The sequence below is a fragment of the Bidens hawaiensis genome, unplaced genomic scaffold, assembly GCF_021521415.1.
Source record: "Bidens hawaiensis isolate Kalapana, Puna unplaced genomic scaffold, B.hawaiensis_p1.1 tig00060769_1, whole genome shotgun sequence".
Taxonomy (NCBI): domain Eukaryota; kingdom Viridiplantae; phylum Streptophyta; class Magnoliopsida; order Asterales; family Asteraceae; genus Bidens; species Bidens hawaiensis.
This window is the reverse complement of record NW_027506469.1, coordinates 8,567-24,062: the sequence shown is the minus strand read 5'-3', so window position 1 is coordinate 24,062 and position 15,496 is coordinate 8,567. Positions and strand designations below refer to the sequence as shown.

The 15,496-nt window shown below is 37.1% G+C and overlaps 1 pseudogene; it reads right to left on the bottom strand.

Moving 5' to 3' along the window:
* Nucleotides 1-5,167: 5,167 nt before the first annotated feature.
* LOC143617924 (two-component response regulator ORR3-like) lies at nucleotides 5,168-14,894 on the bottom strand (annotated as a pseudogene).
* Between the last annotated feature and the right edge of the window lie 602 nt (nucleotides 14,895-15,496).

The window sequence follows — 15,496 nt, the reverse complement described above, 5'->3', positions numbered from 1 at the left end:
ATGGGTCGTTTTGAATGATCACTTTGCACAGTTTAATCATCTTTATGCCTATTTATCTGTTAATCGTTTAATAGCATCCTCCCGTGTTATCTGTTTCACATGATTTTTGAATGATTTTATGTAGTTTGATGACAATTATGTAATTATGATCAGCATTATGATTGATAAATACACGCAATAGTCATACTTATTAAAAGCCCTCGCTTATTGTGTCTGGGCCCATTTTTAAGGTATAAATGCACTTCTAGTTCCTAGGCAAGAGCTTCGGCATTGTCTATGCCAAGAACATGATCTAGGAGAGGTCGAAGGAAATAAATTGATATATTTTGTTATTCAAGTTTTGGAATTAAACTTGAATCCTGACTATTTTAGAATTTTTGGTATTAACTAGATGATATTAAATGTTATATAATAGCTTATTTTGTTTGATTTTATTTTATTTGAAGAATAGTATTATCTTTCATATACATAATGTTTTCAACTTTTTATTTAAGTGCGTTTTTTTTTCTCCTTAGTTCCTCACTTTGCGCATGCGCCTAGGCCCAGACCCCAGGCAAGGCCGCGAGGCCTATGCGCTTTGAGTGCGTCTAGTGCGTTTGATAACCGTTGCAATAATACATGACTAAATATTTAAAACCATAATTGAAGGCCTATGCTTGGATCTTTGATTGTTCTTAGGATCTTACAAGGTTTTAGTTATCGTATGGGAGTTCGTATTGCAACATAGACAATTTACAATCTCTGAGTAACGCATCATTTGATATTTCTCATCAGATTTCCACTTTTGAACATTTTTCATGCCCTCGGCATCCTTTTGAATCTTTTAAGGGGTGTTGCTTACCAGCAGAAGTTCAAACCGTATTCAAGTACGATGGGAATCTGTGGCGCATCCGCCCCAGCATCCTTCCACACCCTGCTCATACCGAGCATCACCATCCCGGACTCCGGAAAGCGGTAAACCGGAGTCTGGATCCGGGAAAATCTTGGAGAACCATTCCGCCTCCTGGTAGTTGGAGGCGTGAAGGCTGGGGAGAGCTCTCCCGTTCTTAAATGTCATCGCTATAGGGACGACACGGGCAGAGATGTAAAAGAACTCCCGCTTCCAAGACCGAAGACTGCGCGCGGTAGCGCAGATCTTCAAACCCTTGATCCGGGTGACCAGGGTGTACAAGCCTTGGATGCACCTCCAGGAGTAGAAGGTCATCAGGCGGTCGACGTGGGGATCCACGCCAAGAATGAGGCACACCCACTCAAAATGGCGGATCTTGCGATCGCCATTGGGTGTACCTCCGTCAGGTGCACACCGTGTCTATCCAGAACACGGTATACAAACTTCGTCAACGGGAACCTAAGATTCCCATAGACGAAGAAGGCGGCATATACCCCTATTTTGTCCCTGGGGGCATCGTACACCGTCTGGTGTGGCTCCGGAAACTCAGGCTCGAACGGCTCGAGCATGAACTTCCGGACGATGTACTGGTAAAGCTCGATGGGAAGAGCACACTGGCATTCGCCAGCAGTGCTCTTATCGTCCTTATTGGACGTAGACGTCGGGTTCTCGACATACAAGTCAGACTCCTCGACGGTAGCTTCTGGATCATGAGTAGACGACATGTTTTGGAGGTAAAGAAGAACGATTTCAGGAGAATGCTCAACAGAAAGTTAGAGTATTCGCCGGAAATCGCTTAGAAGATGAAGAAAGAAGTGAAAGTGTGGATTACCATGAACCCTCTCCCCCTTTATATACTCATCGCAATGAATGCGATGAATTTAATGCGGAGGAGAGAGAAAAGAGCTGGTGCAATGAAACTATGACACGTGGAAAAAGCAAGCTGGCAACAGTTGTTGACGGGACGCGCGCCGTAAAATCCGCACCCACGCGCCCGAAAAATCGAGCCCACGCGCCTGAAAAAGCGTCTGGAATGATCATATACTGTCACGTCGTCATAACTTCTTGCACGTCCTGAAACTGTCAGAAGAAACCGTCAGACACTAACGTCCCTTCAACAGTCTGGACTGTTCTTATCCTTTCACCAACTCTTCGAATTTCAAAGAAATTCAAAAAGATTCAAATATTCAAAAATAAGAGGGAATATACCCCCTTACCTGGGCAACCAAGTAACTATAAGACAGGTGCGGGTACAGTGTCAAGGCAAAACCCTTCACATACTTAGCACCCGCAGGGAATGGACGCCAAGAATACCTTGGAAGTAAGATAACTATAAGACGAGTGCGGGTACAGTGTCAAGGCGAAACCCTTCACATACTTAGCACTCGCAAGGAATTGAAACCAAGAAGGATCTTCTGGGCCATGCTTGCGGAAAGGGAAATAACATCCCCGCATAGCGGGAACGTTGAGAACTAGATTGTTTGAAGCTCCAGGATGGAATTGGTTCTTTAACATAATTGATCACTATGTTTAAAACTACCAAAACCTCGTGGAGAATCTACACAAGTGAAACTCAACGCTCCTGACTTGCGAGGAGGTTACACACCTACCCGCATCATACCCAAAGATCAAGCAGAAAAGTCGGAAATTTCTGCACGTGACATTAGGGAAACCGCGGGAAGAATCCCCACGGACAACCTTAAAACTAAATCCTTTTCAAAACCCCTTGCTTAAGTCCAAAGTTCACCTCACTTATTAACAATTCATGAGAAGAACATTGGACTGGGGGGACTTGAAGAGGTAGGTCCCAGCAGAGCCCAGTTGGACCCGAAAGACTCACCTTGAAGAGGGATGTCTGCGCAAGGACCACCATGCTCAGAGATGAAGACCTTACGCGCAGTACGCCAGCTGTTCCCGCAGGGAAATCCTCCCAATGGTGAAGTACCCCGCCTGTTCCCGCAGCTGCGGATACAAGCCATCAAGGAAGGCTATCCGCACTAATAGCAAGGCTACACGCACAAGGCACTAACTCTCAATAATTCAGTGTCACCTGAAGGAATGAGCAAGGCGGGAATACTCCCGCCCAAATGAGCCAGTCCGTATGCTTCTGGAAGATCTTTTGTACTATACCTGCCAAGGTATGGACAAAATAGATAAGATCTGACCAAAGCAGCCCATGAACCAATCACAGGGTGACAGCTCACCGACAACAGTACGAGGAGGAGCACGCTCTAGTACTGTTTGTCACTATTAGCCGCTGCCTACTCACCAACCCTTGTCGTGGCACGCACATAGCCTGCAGTTGGTGGAAAGGGAACAGTACACAGCCGGCGGAAAAGGAATAGTACATAGCCGGCGGAAAGGGAACAGTACACAGCCGGCCTTGTCACTATCAGCCGCTGCCTACCCACCAACCAGCATGGCACGTGCCTAGCCCATAGTTGGTAGAACAGGAATATTATACAGCTGGTTGTACCTGCTTGGAAACCTACCTTCGGCTATAAATACTCCAACACCTTGGAACGGTATCATTATCTCGTATCTTATCTTCACTAGCTATTTCTCTCAATATACATTTATATTCAGAGCAATCTAGTCTGATTCTCACGCCGGAGGGTGGTCACAAGGATGAACCCCCCTTCTCAGTGACGAGCTTACGGTGTTTGTTTTGCAGGTCAACTGAAGAACAATCGTCTTTGTCAGACATAATCCTCGTGGGAAATATCTACTTAACCCCCAGGTTATCTGTAATCTGCCCGGGGTCACTTAGTGTTTCTTCAATCACCATGTTTTTCTTTAAAGTTGCAGTCAAACTATCCTCAATGATCTTTGGTTTGGTTTGTTTACTCGTTTTGATATTTTCCCCTTGGTTTTCTGTCAATCTGATTAATCTTTACGGCTTCTTTTCACAGCTAATAGACACCATTTCACACCTGTGATCTTCAAGAACATTGATTTAGTGTAGTTCAAGAGCCTGAAAAATAATATCTAGAAGGTGGGTTGAATAATACTTTCTAGATTGATTGTGTAGATCTAAAACAATTTTTTTTACTTTTACAATTTTTATTGTTCAAGATTAGTGAGTAAAATATGTCGATTGCGTATGCGATCAAGAATTGATCTTTTGCCTGTTTCTTGATCTTTTGCCTATGACTTGAAACGGAAGAATTGATCTGAACTCAAGTATATTGTTTCACTAGATACACATGTTTTTTGGTTCATCAATGTTAGCATACTATTTCAATGTCAGAGACTAGTAATATGCATGTTGAATGAACAGTAATTGTTCATACTTGAAGATTTATTACTGAATTTTTTGACATACCACGAGGATGATGGACATAACTTAGTCTTAAATTTTGAATAATCTTTATTATCTTCTTGACTTATTTACACTTTGGATTTCCCTACCTAGAAATTCATAGTTTGAGTTTGAGTTTGAGTTTAAAGTTTAAACCAATTTGAAATGCCTTAAGTCTAGAAATGTTTTAAATAAATACTGACTCGCAGACTTTGGCAAGTTGACCCTCTTGGGTTTCTGATTCAACAGCGTGTCTGAAAATTTATTACAATTAACATATTATCACAAATAATTCATATTCAGCCATGGCCTAACTAGAGACCAGCCAAACCCAGAAATATCAATACCAATCCATTATATATATCAATGTTGTAAAAGTAGGTCTACAAGGCCGAGTACTCGCTACAAGGTATGATGCTGATGGGAGTTTCTTTAATCCCGCCTAGTCATTAAAAATTGTTTAAAGGTGGTTAACATCAGCCAGAAATACATCGAATCGGTTAACTTGGGCCTATTTTGACTTAAAAATACAACATAATTCGTATTTTTATAGTATTAAAGAACGAATATCATTTTTTTTAATTAATGATTAACAATTTTTAAAATAATTTAGTATTTAAAAATGTATTCCTCTATTTATATTGATATTCACTTATTTTGTTATAAATTTTAGTAAACTTATGATATTTGAAATATATATATTACCTAAAAATTAATTTTCTTTATATTTATCATGTCCGAGTACTCTCCGAGTACTCCCTCCAAGGGGGTTGGCCGCCTAGCGACTTTTACAACATTGATATATATATATTGGTCCGGTCTCTGGTTTTGATTTTCTAGAAATTTTATCTTCAGGTTTGGTTTCAACAAGATGCACACCAAGAAAAAAAATATTAATATTGTATATTTTATATTGTTTGCTAAATGAACCATGGTTGTTAAAACTTAAAACTATTAAGAAAAAGAATTGGCACAACCTACATGGTAGCTCGCTCTGTTTGCGCTTGTTGCGGTGAAGAGGGTGGAGATGGGGTTCAGTCATGGTAATCGGGTCTGGGTGGTGAGTTTTGACCGGGTTTATGTTCTCTTTTACGAGTTCCTGTCCGGCCTGTAAGTTGGATCCTGTTTTGAGGATGGAGTTTTTCAAACGTTGTAGATCCGAGAGCTTCACCAGTTTCATTATGAATTCCTGAGCTCCTTCTTCTAAACATCTGTTGTTAACAACACGTGAATAATATTTGTTAAAATATGTTCTTAATTATGTATCTAATTGTAGAATCATATACTCTTTCACAAACAAATTATAAAAACTGACAACAATAAATATCATTTCTCTGGTCATTTGTACAAATATAATGATTAATTACTTTATTATTTCTTAATAACTCTTAAGGCCAGAAGAAAAAAGGACCTGAATACTTGAAATATTTGTGACGCTCATTGTGGGACTAATAAACAAAATATTCACAGGTTCGTGTAGAGGTATGATATCAAGTGATACCTGATTTAATTACCTGAAACCGTATGGCTATTTTACCCAGACTATAAATCTAAAAATTTTGATAGCCGAAAGACAAGGGTACATGCACCGATCAGCCGGTGTCCCGATGATTGAGTGTTATGTGCCTTATATCCAAGGCTTGATGCAAAACTACTATTGAGCCGTGAGTCTCACCGGAAGCAACCTCTCTATCCCTATAGGGTAGGTGTAAGATTGTCTACATCTTACCCTACTCTCACTCTACCATAGCTTTGCTATTGATGGGATATACTGAGTACGATAATGATGATGATGATGAATCTATAAATTTTATTTTATTTTCTCCTAACCCTTCCACTAAGCTCAATTCTAGGCTTCTAGTAATTTCATTATATGAAAAATGAACTTTACTTTTAGAATACGTTATGTATATAACTTAGATATATTTCAAAACATTTCATTTTGTATTTATAATAAGATGAATATAATTTATTTGTTGTATATTTAAAGAAAGACTTATTGTATTCAAGTAATGTATTTCAATGGAAATAGAAATCTCTACATTGCTTTTAAAATGTTTGTGGCCTACCAACTTGACTATGATGAATTGATGATAACATTCTATTTTCCTTAATATGTGTAGATTCACAACCATCCATTTAAATTTATATAAAATACAAATACAAATTATTCTTACTAATTTATGTGTTTTAGAAAATATGTTATGTGTCGTAAATGCTTTAAATGATTGACAATATCATTTCAGTTATAAAAATATTAAAACATCATTAATTCCATCGAATTCTCAATGTTTATCACGTTTTGATATTAAATTCGATTTAACCAGCGCTGGAATTGTAAGTACGAATAACATTCTGTTTCGTTTGTTTTTTGTGTTCGATTGATTTTAAGGATGCATATATAGATCGATTATCTTCATACATATTGCTTCTATTATGTATATCCATTAATTATCATTTATAATGTTAATTATGTAATTCATATACGTATATTGAACGTTTTCTATAATTTTCACCCGTGTCTTACACGAGACACTAACCTAGTAAAAAGTAAAATAATAACGTGACGTAATCATACCGATGTATGCGAGATTGTATGTTTTCCGATGACATAATCACCACCGGTATCCCTCTAAGGGTTGAAGAGTTCTACAAAATTAACCAACATCCATCTTCATATCAAACTCAAACAACAACAAATAATCAAATCAAATTTCACCAAACCTTTATCTTCTTGAGCAATTCAAACCCTGTCATTCCAGGCATTGAGTAATCCGTCATGATTAAATCCACCTTCAAATCGGAGGTGCTCTCGTTGTCTAAACCCAAAACTTGTAAAGCTCTGCTGCTGCTGTCTACAACGGTGACTGCAAACACAAGTAAAATTCAAAATCAATCATTAAATTAGCTGAAAGTGAGTTTGAGTCTGTAAGTCCCGAATCTGGATCACTACAATATGATATCAACCTAAACACGTCAAATATGCGGAATCTAGTTAATGTGGTGATTCAAGAACAATATAAATGAAGAACAAGATGAACACGATGTAATATGGTTTCAATGCATACGATTTTATTAACAATAAATCGTCTAATACATAAACCGATTCACACAGAATCTTATGCTCTCTAGAGGGTGGCTCTCAAAGTGTTTTTCTTTTCTCAATCTGAACAACCTAAAACCCTATACAAGATGTTCTATATATAGGGAGCCAAAACAAGCTGGCCCAAACAACCAAAAGCCCACCGAGATCCCAAGGGATCTCGGTTAACATACGCAGCCCAAGCCCATATTACATACTCAACCCAACAAACATAGAACTAAGCACAAACCACCAAATATGGACCCAACAATCTCCCCCTTGGTTTGTAGCTTCGTTCTTGTTTATTTCACTTCAGACCAGCCTAACCGAAATTCATAGGGATTTCGGTATTATACCAATGTAGTTCTTCGACTTGTCTTTGTTTACATTACTTTAGTCTTGATCATGTTGTGGTCCTTTGATATGCGTCATTCTAACCAATTTATGACCCAACAATATCGCCTTTAGACTGATGCTTTCAAGATCTTCAGAATCTTTACTTGAACATGATCAACAACTTCAGCATTTGCATCCAATACTCTACCATCTCCCCATATTTAGAGCATCATCCAATTTGAATCTCAGATACTTCATTTGCTTCCGTTGCAAGAAATCAGTCTTGAAAGAACAATCAACTTTGATAGAAAGATCAACCAAAATATATTTTTTTTAAAACAATTAAATAAAACAAAATAAAACAGACATATTTTTGTAATTTTTATTTTTCTGTTTTTTTTAGTTTTCTTGAAAAGACTTGAAATGTGATCATACCAGCTAAACCAACTGTAACACAATAACCGATATCAGATTTCATGACCTGAAAACTTCAAAACGATTTCTTAACACATTTGTTTCGACAAGAGTAATCAAGAAGTAAAGAATTAAATAAATGAACTAAATTAAACTAAAAACAACAAACAAAACAACTTTAATCACTCGGTCTTCTTGTAATTTAGCTAAAATTTGGGATCAAATTTTAGTTTTTGATAAAACTGCCGCATTTATGAAAAGATCCGAACATGGAATCATATTATTTAAGGTGCTTTCACAAAGATTCATGTTCAGCGTTATTATGACATTAAGAGACAGATTGATAGCGTGTATCCCATACTTAGCATGATTTTTCATCGCATCATTGATATGATTAAGGTTCAGTTAGGCATAAAGCTTAGATGGACATCACTCATGGACCTGTGATGTCTCCTATCTATTCTCAAAGCGTATTTGGCTTTCCCCAGATCACCCCAATTTGACTCCAACCCCCTGGATTTGGTTTAATAACTTTTAATGACAGAACTTGTTTATTTGATTTTTCTTTTCAAATTTGCAAACATATTTGAGGTTGAATGTTGGACTTACAGTTTAATTAACAGGCCTTTCTTTCGAGATGTTAAAGGACTTATATTATTGCCTCCACCCCTGTAGTTCTGTTATTAACCCTCATGTTTGTGTTTTTCTTAAAAGCTTGTGAACATTTATCAACTTTTGGTTGATTATATATTTACAGTAATTTTGTTCACATTTGTTCTTTGTCATTCTCAATAAGATACTTCATTTCGGGGACCAAATACCAACGGGCTCGTGTATGACTGGGTAATTGCTTTTCTGCCTATCATTCGGAGAGATGTATCTGGAGACATGCACATGTCTTCAAAATGACTTTCCACATTAAGTTTAGCAAATTTAGTTTATATCACTTTAACTTTTACGCATCATGGAAAGCTACCATACAAATCAATGACTGTTCTAGAGCCTTTTAAGCTTAATAACTTCACCCGTTAGGCACACAAAAACAATTTACCTATCATTTTCCAAAGGTTGGATCAATTTTCATTTGAAAATATTTTGAAGCTTCTAAAAAGCTGTTAACTGAATAGTAATATCACTTCCCTTGAAATTACAGAAGACACACATGTTAAGAACTCAGTCACCCCGGTCACTCTTCAGTTTTCAGGTAAATGGCTATCCCGTATGACCACTAGTGGTTAACAGGACCAAAACACATATGAAAATACGTGTCCCTCCAACTTGGAATTACCGACATAATTTTAAGTGAAAGAATTCAAAACACAAAAACACATCACAATCACCCCGGATGCTTTCAGTCTTTAGACAAATGGCTATCCTGTGAATCTACAAGTAGATCACCGGACCAAACATATACAAGTATACGTTATTCAAACTTGAGCAAACGACATAATTTTAAGCGAGAGTGAAGTTTGAAAGACATAGATTTTTTCTATTATTAAACGCACACACACTCTTTTTGAATTTTTTAAATTTCTTCCCCTAAATTTGTGCAAAAACAAACAAAATAGGTACAAATTTACTCCTAAAAAGACTCAATCCTCGAAACGAAGCATTTTAAGAAAACTCACAAGCACATTAAATTTTGCGGTTCCGACCGGTTTTGTAAATAGGTTCGCCACGTTATTATCGGTGTGGACCTGTTCAAGATGAATCAATTTTCGATCGAAACAGTCACGAATAAAATGAATTTTAATGTCGATGTGCTTGGTTTTAGAATGTTGGACAGGGTTTTTCACAATAGCTATTGCTGCATCATTATCACAAAAATTAGGAGTGTCAAGGAATTCCAAACCGTAATCAAGCAACTGATTTTGCATCCAGATAACCTGAGAACAGCAAGCAGACGCAGCAACATACTCTGCTTCGGCTGTCGAAGTTGACACTGTTTGTTGTTTCTTACACTGCCATGAAATGAGTCTATCTCCGAGAAACTGGCAGCCAGCTGACGTGGATTTCCTGTCAATGTCATCTCCACCATAATTGCTATCAGCAAAAGCATAAAGATCAAATTCTGATTGTTTGGGATACCAAAGACCTAACTTCGGTTGTCCCTTCAGATATCTAAAAATTCGTTTAACAGCAATTAAATGAGAGAGTTTAGGATTAGCCTGGAATCGAGCACATTGACAGACTACAAACATTATGTCGGGACGACTGGCTGTGAGATACATCAGAGACCCGATCATCGATCGATAGTATGTTTGATCTACGGGACTCCCTTCAGGATCATACGATAAGAGTGGTCTTTCAGCCATTGGAGTATTAGCACTCTTGCAATCTTGAAGCTCTGATACCAATTGTAAGTCCCAAATCTGGATCACTACAATATGATATCAACCTAAACACGTCAAATATGCGGAATCTAGTTAACGTGGTGATTCAAGAACAATATAAATGAAGAACAAGATGAACACGATGTAATATGGTTTCAATGCATACGATTTTATTAACAATAAATCGTCTAATACATAAACCGATTCACACAGAATCTTATGCTCTCTAGAGGGTGGCTCTCAAAGTGTTTTTCTTTTCTCAATCTGAACAACCTAAAACCCTATACAAGATGTTCTATATATAGGGAGCCAAAACAAGCTGGCCCAAACAACCAAAAGCCCACCGAGATCCCAAGGGATCTCGGTTACCATACGGAAGAGATAATTCAAGAAGCCCGTAAGGATCAAGATAAAGACAACTGAGCCAACTTGATATTTTGGTATTATCGCCACAAATAAGAAGAAGAACTTTCGGATTTTTTTTATTCTTATCTTCATAGCAGATTGAATCGGAACTTGGGTGTTTTTTCTTGAGCTGTACGAGATGAAAGTCTCATATACAGTTCTCGGAGGGGGGATCTGTAAGACCCTAACCCATTTATAACATTTTTAGGCGTAAACATACACTCGTTAGGACTTAAAAACCATGTCTATTTAAAACTTTTACGGATGACGTGATAACATGACACGACATACATAACTAGTAATGAAAATTTTACAAATTTTATATTTATATGATACGAAGACTAATATTAGACTGTCTTCTAAAATGAATTAATATAGCGGAAGCTTGTTAGGTATGGTTGTGTTCAGTTCTTCGACAGCTTGACCGTCAATCCTTGTCCATCAATTAAGTTATACCTTTCATGGAAATTCATCATAACAATTAGTCATACATACTTCACATATACTTGTAATAAACACAAGTGTACTTAACTTTCCCTATAATTGTCTTTATACAATTTTTCTTTTTAAACATTAAAAGGGTCTAAGTGTTCTCACTTAGTATTATCCCCCTTTTGTCCTTCTTTTATATTTGCAATCAATAATTAGGATTTGCACGTTCATGCACAAAACCTTAGCCTCTACTACCCCATGAGTCGTTTATACAACAGTTTACTTATTCGGATTAACTGTACGAGTTAAACGGTTTTAAAATTACAGATTAAACCAACGAGTACGAACCCATTTCCCGTTTCCCTGTTATCCCGTTACCCTTTTTACACTACAACCATATTGTAGCCGGTAACTTCATGGTTCGTAAATCTAATCTTCACGACCCCGTTATTCATTTTTAAGTCAATGTCTACACTAACCTTGTCGTTTGACTCTTTATGCTTTGGACGACCCGTTAATATCAAATGCACCCATATACCATTGCCTCGAGGGCGTTTTGTTTTTTTTTAACATTAACTGACATCATAATTTAATTCACGTACCTGGCAGGGTCAAGGTTGTGACCCGTTACCAATACCTTGTAACTCCTTTTAGAGAACTCGACAATGCATTCTATTACCATCATGCTTACCTGTAGGACAATACTCAACAGGACAAGCATTATATATCAACTTTAAATGGTAATAGTTTCACCATTAGACATGTATGACCCGTTCACGCATATACCCATTCCGGGTCACTCCTTTTTATATCTTAATCTTACAACGGGTTATTACCAAAATAGTGATTTAACACCAATTTACCCATAATACCCCTTTATGACTTGGTCTATAAACCACACCCGATAACCAATAAAATCCTTGTCCCATATACTAGGATTATTAGTTTTCAATTCTCATTTGACCCTTTTGGGCCAATTTGAACCAAGTCTCTAACATTAAAGATTACAACCCAATCTCGGGTTGTACCTTAATACCCCCAAACTACCCTTCTTGAGTTTTCTTATCATTTCATTCTTTTGTTAGTCATTTAAGCAATTTGACAAGGAACTTTAGATTATAATTTGAAGTGAACAAAATCACTTACCTTTCTTTTGTTAACTAGAACTCCCACGCACTCCATTAGCTTGTTTGACCCGTTTCATCCAAGCCTCCACCTAGCTTGACAATATCAAACTTTGTCCAATTTCCACAAGATTGTCGGGTTAGTCATTATATAACACGACCACATAATCCTATGGAATCATACATACCAATTTATCAAAACACTAGTTTTTTTCTTTTGTCAGTTTCACTTTTAAAAGTCAAACAGCACATAGGTATGTATATCCTCTAATCATTACATACAATGATGTAAATACTCATACAAACCATTTGCAAGTCCTTTAGACACTTTAAGTATGTCACATAAAGTGTTAATATTTCTCTAAAATCAATGCATCATGCCTAATGCAAGTATATGCAATCTTATGTGTTTTCTCGATTGCTAATTATCCTTATTAATGTGCAACGATTTCCTATATCGCTGCTGTAATCAGCCATTTTGAGCCATGTAACATCCGAACTGGTTCAACATGTTCAAAGATGAATCGTAGGGGACTAAAATACCTTTTCAATCATATAAGGCACACCCTCTAACTATTTTTCTATGATTTTTACAAAATCAGGACATAAGCATAAATATTTCCAGTCAGCATGTTTTATATCCTGACTAGTCACTTTGGTCTAATGTTTTGGACAACTTCGATCCTATTTAGACTTTCATGATCAAATATGAATTGAAATAGACACATAGACCTTTCCAACGATATAAGGCCGGTCCTCTAACTCTTAACGACGAGTGAGATACGCGCTCTGCAAATTAACTATTTAAATCTGTCAAAAGTGACGGATTTCATACTATATTGCACAATTCAAGTTTCATGTGAGCATTTCATCAAACACTTGGTGTGCGGTCAATAACATAGCCTTAACATCAGTGTTCTAAACATAAATTTTCTTGTTCCTCATCCAAATTCTATTATTCAACATCAACAAGTTTAAAACACAAAATTTAATTTAGTCTAGCAATAATCTTAACATTTAATGCTAGACTAACACATATACATGCTCAATTTCATGTTATTCAGCATAACTAGTTTTCTTCCAATCTTAAGGTTATTCACAATTTATTTTCTTTTTAAGGTTTCTACTTTCTAACTTGACAACTTCAACCCCTCATGATTCATAAGTTATCTAGTTTAATACTTTTTGAAATATATAAATATTTCACCATTATTAACTTAAGTACTAACTAGGTTGAATATTATCCTAGTTACGTGTTTCAAACTTTTCATGTTTCATACTCGACTCGATTAATATTTTGGGGTGTTACAGGATCGCACCTATCTCAATAAAGTTTATGATTGGTTTGAAGAGCGTCTCGAGATTCAGGCGATTGCGGCCACTTGTACTTAAAAACAAATAAGCGTAATACCTCCTAGACAATAAATATTTTTACATGAGGAACATATTTACTAGTTATATAATCCGCAATCGCCTGAATCTCTAGACACTCTTCAAACCAATCATAAACTTTATTGATATAGGTGCGACCCCCCCTGAGAACTGTATATGAGACTTTCATCTCGTACAACTCAAGCAAAAACACCGGGACGGTGCTGTCGTTGACAGCGAGAACGTGAAACTCCGTCGGGACGGATGTTGACGGTAGTATCCATTTATAGAATGTAGTTAAGGAATAAGGAGGAACATATATGGAAATAATAGCTTCATGTATAACGTATTTATAGTGTGGGGGGCGAGACCTTAAACTTTTAAACAAGTGAAAGAATTGATTATTCAAGTGTCTTTGTCAAATCTATAAATCATAATCCCATTTGTCTCCTTTACAACCTATATTTTATTTATGACATAATGGCAAAACTAGTCCTTTAGAGAATTTCCAATGTTGAAGGTGTTTTTATTTTTCAAACTAAGAGTGTGCGTGGTGCGGTTTTTGGCTAAAACCAAACTGAAAACCAAAACTTTGGTTTTTGGAGTTTTTGAAACCGTTCGGTCTCGGTTTTCATTTCGGTTTCGGTCTAGTTTCGGATTTTTCGGTTTTTGTCATTTGAGCTTGAAAATTTTCATTTTGCTGTTGAAGGATAGAGGATGACGGTTGGAAGAGCGATAATCCTTGTTGAAGGATGGAAGATCCTTGAGGATGTTGAGCCAGATCATGGAGTGGCGAAATCTAGAACCCTAGGCATCAAGGAGTGTTATCCTCCGCTGACCTCTTTGTTTTCTTGAGATCTTCAATTTCGCGTAGGATCCTTTGGTTGGTTTTGTTCTGCTGCTCCATGTATGCCTTAACCTGTGAAAACATAGTAGAAACATCATTGTTAGAAGTTACCACAGAAGTGGCAGCAGAGGACTTTGAGCCTTGGAAGACTGGAGTTTGCATCTTGCTCCCAGCAGCACCGGTCCTCTTTACTCCCACGGGTGAAGGAGACATCGGCAATGAAGCCTTTCATGAGAGAGAAAATGATGAAGGCATGGTAGTTAAAGCAGAGGTTTGTTGAGAGGCCATTGGTAATGGTATATGTTAAAAATGTTGAAAACTGATGATAAATATTCTGGATTAAAGCACCACTTACCCCATGGTGAGCGCCAAATTGTTTTGGTCAAAAATCGTTTTAAGGATAATGTAACCAAATATGAATTTGTGAGGTAGAGTGCTTGTACAATAATGATAAATATATATGCAGCTAAAATAAGGATAAACACAGAGATTTGTTACGAGGCCGGAAAAGCCTTTGATCAGTTTATGATCACCGACACAAAAACCTCGGGTGATGACAAATGTCTATCACCACTATATTAATAAAAAAAAGGTGTTACAAGGTTGGAGATTATGATCAACCCTTGGTATGGAGGTGCTTTGTCATCAAGATGGTCTTATCATGTCTCAAAAGAAGTTTGCTACTGATTTGTTAGCTAAAGTTTGATGATTTTGGCCTACCCATCACACAAGTTTCTCTTCCTTTTATTTGAAATTGAAACTTAGAGAGGGAGAAAATATTTTGGTCCTTCAAAAGGTATCGCGCAATTGGTAGGAAATTTGAATTATCTCGCACACACAAGACTTGACTCAACCTTTGTAGTTTAATTCTTTAGCCACTTCATGCAAGATCCGACTTTCTTATTGGACTAAAACCTTACATACTTTATCTTATGTCAAAGGAACTCTTTCACAAGGCTTAC